Source organism: Miscanthus floridulus, chromosome 13 (assembly GCF_019320115.1).
Source record: "Miscanthus floridulus cultivar M001 chromosome 13, ASM1932011v1, whole genome shotgun sequence".
Taxonomy (NCBI): Eukaryota; Viridiplantae; Streptophyta; class Magnoliopsida; order Poales; family Poaceae; genus Miscanthus; species Miscanthus floridulus.
Window position 1 is genome coordinate 85,285,377 of NC_089592.1, and position 6,742 is coordinate 85,292,118.

At 46.7% G+C, this 6,742-nt stretch overlaps 1 long non-coding RNA gene across 1 annotated transcript; it reads right to left on the reverse strand.

Moving 5' to 3' along the window:
* Positions 1–2,871: 2,871 nt before the first annotated feature.
* On the reverse strand, positions 2,872–3,952 carry LOC136500428 (uncharacterized). Its single transcript, XR_010770024.1, has 3 exons — positions 3,627–3,952; positions 3,097–3,338; positions 2,872–2,995 (listed from the first exon to the last, which is right to left on the reverse strand). It is a non-coding gene; the product is annotated as an uncharacterized lncRNA (long non-coding RNA).
* Positions 3,953–6,742: the final 2,790 nt, after the last annotated feature.

Consider the following 6,742-nt stretch of genomic DNA (forward strand, 5'->3'; position numbering starts at 1 on the left):
GGTGGGCTGGGCTTTAGGGGGATCGGACCTGATATGGGTCGACTGGTCCGCACCCAGCGTCCTGCCAACCAGGAAACCTGCTTCGCGTGAGTATAGATGGGCAACGGGCCGATCCGGCACGGCACGGCCCGATGGGATCAGGTTGGCACGGCACGTCGTGCCTCCCGAGCGGTGCCTAAGAGGGCTTCGTGCCTCACCATCAGCCTAGGCACGGCCTGTTGGGCCGATTTTCGGGCTGGGCTGGCTCGATAAGCACGGCCTATGAGGGAGGTTGGGCACTACAAGAATTTTGGCTTTACGTGACGTTTTGATTTAGTCACGGACAAGCGAAAACGCGTCATAGTTAACTATTGATGACGGTCCAGTGAAACATCACCTATCCCACGTCATACATTTTTTTGGACCGAAATAGAACGTCACAGGTTGGTTCTTTGGATCGTCATGGATAGACCAGAGGGCAACTATAGGAAGAGGCTATGGTGATGAACTGAACCGTCATGGTTTTGCTGCCACTTCAGCTGTTGCCATGTCATTAGGCTGCCACCTTGCCACATCATCAGTAGGCTTTTATGGCCTATTTTCTTCAATTAGGCCCATGTTTTGTGTATTTTTTTAGATTTAGTTGGGCCCATATTTTAGTACACACTATTGGGCTAGCCTAATTGCATAGTAGAATTGGCCCATTGTGGCCCATAACATATCAGCAAAAATTCAAATTTAAATTACACCAAATTCAAATTTAAATGGACATCAATTTCACATTTAAATTGACTGACACATTCAAATTTAAATTCACATGATTCACATCGCCATAGATGACCACAGATCATCACAGATAAACATAAATATGCCAAGGTCCCATCATCACACATACATCTAAATATAGTTACATATGAAGTTTGGCACAACAAAGCATGCATCAGGTCAAAGACCATGCTGTAGTTCACAGAACAACTACAGTTCACACATACATCTAAATATAGTTCACAAAACATAGATCCATCACCAAAAGCCATGCATGCATAGGTCAAAGACCATGCTGCAGTCGTTCACAGGCACATAAGTTCATAGCCATGCATCAATTCAACCAAAAGACGCATCCACTTGTTCACAGCGCAACATCCATCACCAAAATAAGCAACCAACAGCAAAGTGCACCAGCCGATAACCCAAGACAACCTTACTGTGTTGCTTGGCATCCTGGAACCATGGACATCAAAGTCTTGATCAGTGCATCAATGTCAGCTTGCCTTTTCTTCGACTCCTCTTCTTGCTTAGCCCTAGCTGTTTCTGCCTCCTAGAATTTCTTCGTCATTTCTTCCATTTGCTGTTGTTGAGCCTTGACAACCTCCCTAAGATCACTTGATGTTTGTTTCTCCACCACCAGTTCCTCTTCTAGGTCATGCTCAGCACTAACACGTGTGGCATTGCTTTGGAGCCCCACATTTACAAGAAACCTGTTCTTCTTAGTTTTCTAAACAAGAGCCTGAGAGACCACATCAGTCACATCCTTTGGTTGAAGACCATCATCTATAGGTTCATTCAGCTTCTCCTCTATTTTAGCCTAGCAGCATAAGAGACATAGATAGGTCAATGATCATGATATATGAACCTAATGTATCATCAGATTGCGAACTAAGTATGATTTTACTTACAATAAGAGATTGAACTGCAAGAGCAAATCCTTTCTTTTTGCTGTAGTGCATCTCTTTCAATAGTTCCAGTGCATTTGGTGGTTCGTTTTTGTACTTGTCCGCCTAGAAAATTTTTTGAAAAGGACACTCTAAAAACTGTTGCTGATTCTATGTATTACTAACACAGATAAAAGGCATTAAACAAACTAAGTTAGAACATTTTCTAGATTTTCTAGTGTTAGTGGCATAACTAATTTTGCAGCCCCAAGTTTAGTATGCAGTGATATAATTTTGAAAACCAAGCAACCAGCAGCAGATTTTTGTTGCATTGTTGTTTCTAAAGTTCTATGAAGACCTGGTTGATGGGAAATGATCGGATGAGAAGTCTAAAAACATTCCAGACAAGCCACTGAACAAAAAGATAAAGTTTGAGGACTCTGATTCTTCAGATGATGAGGATGAAGACCACTCTGCTGAGGAAGCCGACAATGGGATTGGGAATGATGTGGAGAAAAGTGAAACCGCTCCATCTGAGAAGCAACAGGAGGTGCTTGATACCTCTGATACCGCGAGTAAGGACAATACCACTCCATCTGAGAACCAACAGGAGGTACTTGATACCTCTACCGCGAGCAAGGACAATGAGGAACAAGCAGTCACTGCTGATGAACCGAAAGAAAAGAAGCAACGTGTGGAAGATCCTCCAGTTTCTGAGCAGACCGTGCAAAAAGAAACTACTGATGAACTAAAGGAGTCCACTGATAAACCAAAAGAGTCTAGTGAAAAAAATATTGATGATTTAATTGACAAGGACCTGAAAGAAATAGGGGACAGGAAAAAGGTATCTTTGCTTTCTGGTGTGGTTACAGCTTAAGATATCTGCTACAGTGCTCCTCTGTTATGGTATAGTGCATATAATTTATACCAAAGAATAAACTAAAGTTTCTAGCATTTTCTCCATAGTTGAGGATTGATTGATCCATTTATCTTTTCTAAATTTTGTTCTTATTAAGCAGAGCCTTCAGCATAGGAACTTAGGGATGCTTTTAAACCACTGTAGACTTGTCCATCCTTTTACTATTATCATACAAATTTATACTATAGATCCAAGTCCCATAGTGACCCTTAGGATACTGCAATCAAATATTCTCTTGCTTAATAATCTTCTCTAGCTCAGATTCAAAATTTAAATTTAGGTTGTACAGGATAAAATTGTTTCAGGCATGACTTTAGAGGTTGATTATTGTTGTATCTAACAAATCACTTTATACTAGATTTAATCTTGTTGCAACATCACTGAGTTGCATCCCAGGTTGTTCCTTCTTAGCACCTGTCTTCCTCTTCTTTGTTGTTGTCTTCTTCTGCAAAGAACCAATCAAACATACAAAATGGGAGATAAACATTAGATGCAATTAGCAAGCAAAGCACATATTAAGATTTGACACTATGGAATAACTAGCACCTTAGATGATAAAGTAGGAGGTTCTAGGTCATCATCACTTAGATGGGCAACCCTGTTAGCCTCATCCTCACCATTGTACTCCGAACCAGAGTCTTCTCTGTCCTACTGCTGCCGCTTTTCTGGGGAAATAGTAGTGTTCGCACACAGTTGAGTTAACACAGGAAGTCCTAGTTTCTACATGTATGCATTGTTGCGCATACACTTTCTCATCCGTAGGAGTAAATAAGGATTGATCGGAGCTTCTGCAATGAGAAGGAACAAAGAGTGCAGATGTCAGCATGTTATAGTGAAAAGACCTCACTTGTAAACTAATTTATATTGTGAGGAGCATGCAGATTATCTTTCCTACCAGGACCCTCCATTACTAATCTCACACCGACAAATACCTTAAGCTGACAATGACTATTTTTAATTAAAGGAGAACGCAGAATAGTAAACAGTGGTGATTCCCAGAAACAGAGATCACCCAAAATAGAAGCTGCATGAGAGACACTTTACCAAAAATAGAAGCTACATGAGAGACACTTTACCTTCAATCGGGTTTCCCTGCCATGGCCTTTTCGAATTCACAGCAGCAGCACCTATAACAAATTAACAGTTCAGGTTAAAGAAGCCCACAGATGTTATCACTCTGAGAAGGCACTGCTAGTAGTAGCAGCAGAAATTGACGAGGATCTTGTGGCAATTTAGTTCAGGGCATCAATCCCAAGCTTTTCAAGCACATCCACAATTCCACATAATAAACCAAGAGGAGAAAATACTAGTGAGGTAACCCAGCAAACATCCCTCCCCTGATTTCCCCCAATTTTCGCTAATGTACAGAAAGAGTTTAGCCAGTGGTGAACCATTTCCTATATGTCCATCACCTGCCCCAATAGCACACTGACTCTACAGCAATGTATGTCACCGAAACACAGAGAAGAGGAGGGACAGCTCCATCTCATGGGGCACATGCGACCACATCCCCCTCTGCCAAAATTAGATCGCCCAAAATAGAAGGTGTAGGAGAGACATTCACCTTCAACATGCTCTCCCCGCCGTGGCCCCTTCACTGGTTTCCTGCCCCTCTTCTTCGGCGACATCGGTGGTGCCTACGGGATGGTGGCGGTCGCGCTCAACGCGCTCGTCACCTTCACCATGAGGCCACGCTTGTAGGCTGCTGGACGACGGAGCGAGATGGCGAAGTGGCAGTGGAGGAATCGGTGGATCTGGAGGCTACGGGATGGTGGAGCGGGGCTGATGGATGGCGGAGCTGCGGGATGGTGGAGGCTGCAGGATGGATTGGGGGGATGGTGGCGGCGTTGGCTGGGCGAATTGGAGGATTTGGGGGGATTTGGTGGCGCCGTTGCCTGCGAGACGGTGGAGCCAGATTATATATGGCGCTGCAATATTACCAAAATATCCCCATCGTTTCATTTGTGGGATGCACGGATGGCAGGGCATAATGGTAAATTCGTAGCCAAATATTGGAGGTGGGAAGGCCGCTCGCCGCGAAATTTTCAGAGCGCGCGCGTAATTTTTCCAGGGCGCGTGTCTCTGTTCAGGGTGCCTCTTTTTTTTCTTTTGTTATTTTTTTCTTAGCTTTCGAAATAATAAAATAGTGCTAGATCCATACCAATCGAAATTAGTTGAGGCAAGATCTCTGGAGGTGGGCGGCGATGGATCCCCTGCAGGGGGGCTTGATGGAGCCGCTGTCGTGGCTGCTTCTCGGTATCGCCTTCACCGCGGCCACCGCGCCACCGCTGACAGCAACCGGGACGACCGGCGTGGATAGGGGCAGCCGGCGCAGACAGGGACCACAAGGCTGGCACTAACAGCGGTGGCTGGCGAGGACAGGGGCAGCCCGCGTGGAGAGGGATGGCCGGCGAGGACAGGGGCGGCGGGCGGTGCGCGCTTGGTGGCCGGCGTGGATAGGGGCGACGCGCACCCGGCGGCCGGCATGGACAGGGTCATGGTCTGGACACGGTCTCTAATTTGTTTCAGAACTATCCTAATTTGTTTGCCACCGGCCAAAAGAATAAACATATCACTAGTATACACACATGAATCAGTATCCAAGTGGTTAGGTCTAGCTGTTGTGATCGACATGTCCAAGGTTCAATTCCTAGCAGCAGCATTTTTTCCCCATTTACCTTCCTCCCACCTTCCCTATTTACATCTCTCACCGACAGGTAGGTCCCACCAGCCCCCCTGCCACTCAGCATGACATGTAGGAACGATGTGGACGCTCACATCACAATGACACGTTGGATGTTGTATCTGTGACCTTCCAATAAGTCCATCATGGATGACTAAAATGATCCGTGACGTCCAGTTATGACGATAATTTAACCAATCGTCATGCATCCATCACCTTGGATTTGGACCGTCACAGATGACTACATTCTATGATGATTTGTTAGAAGGTCACAATTAAACCATCACGTAAAGCCAAATTTCTTGTAGTGTGGGCTAGCCTGACGCCCGCTTCAGTAGGGAGGAGAGGAAGGACGGTAGCGCTCAAGGCCGTGGAGGCGATGATGGCGTCGGGGAGCGCGACCGCGTGAAGCCATAGAGAAGGCCACAGAGATTGGAGAGGCGCGGGTCGAGGGAGCCGCTGGTCGCATCGGCAACATCAGATCCGCGCGGCTAGCGCAACACGCTCCAACGGTGGCGGCGCGCCGGTGCCCATGACGGAGAGGGGCTGTGGCACCCCCATGCTGGAGATCCGTGCGTGATGGAGAAAGAAAAGTCGAAGTGGTGCCATGAAGGTTGGCGGGGGAAGAGATCCCAGCAGCAGTTAGAGAGCAGAGGGGGAGCGCGAGCAGACTCAGCGTCGCGAGCGGCGGACTGGGGATGGACGCTTCACGACTTGCACATTAGCGGGCGGTGGGGAATGACTCATGGAGTCGTGGACTTGCAGTGGAGTTAGTCAATGGGCCTGTGGTGTAGGTGGTTTTGAACGGGGCAAATACTAGGCCCTATCTATTTAGCGGGCCGGGCCGCTCGACGTGTCTAGGTGGCAGCCCAAGCACGGCCCTAAGCATCAGGCCGGGCCAGCCCGGGCCCCCTAGTCACCATGCCGGGCTGGGCCAAAACACCGGGCTTTGGGCCATGCCAACGGGCCACGGGCTACATGCCCATATATACGCGTGAGTGCCTGCCTATCACCTGCATACATGATCCTTCAGATACAAGAATTACTTCACATAATGCTGACATAGGTGGGAACGAAAGAGATTTAGGGAACAGGACATTAACCGAAAGGTTAGGGGTTCAAGAACAGAAACATCCCGGGCCATTGAATACTTTGAAGCCTCGACGGTGCGATACCGCTAGAAGGAAGACTTTAATTACTGAGAAGGATCTAATGGACCTACAGAGTAAGAAACGCAAACAACCATGCAAGAAGACTTTGGAGTTTGATATATTGATTCACATCGACTCATGCATCAAGACTTGGTGAATGATTCAGCAATTGTGCCTCGAGCTGACCTTAAATGTCTTTGGAGAACTTCTCACAGGTGAGGGATTTGCAAAATCAGCTCCTGATCTAGAACATAAAAGAAGATGAAACCAGAAGAATATGTTCCCATGGATATCACAGATGAGAGGCTGTTAGAAGGAAATAGGCAGCCGAGGATGAAATTACACGTGGAGGAGAGGT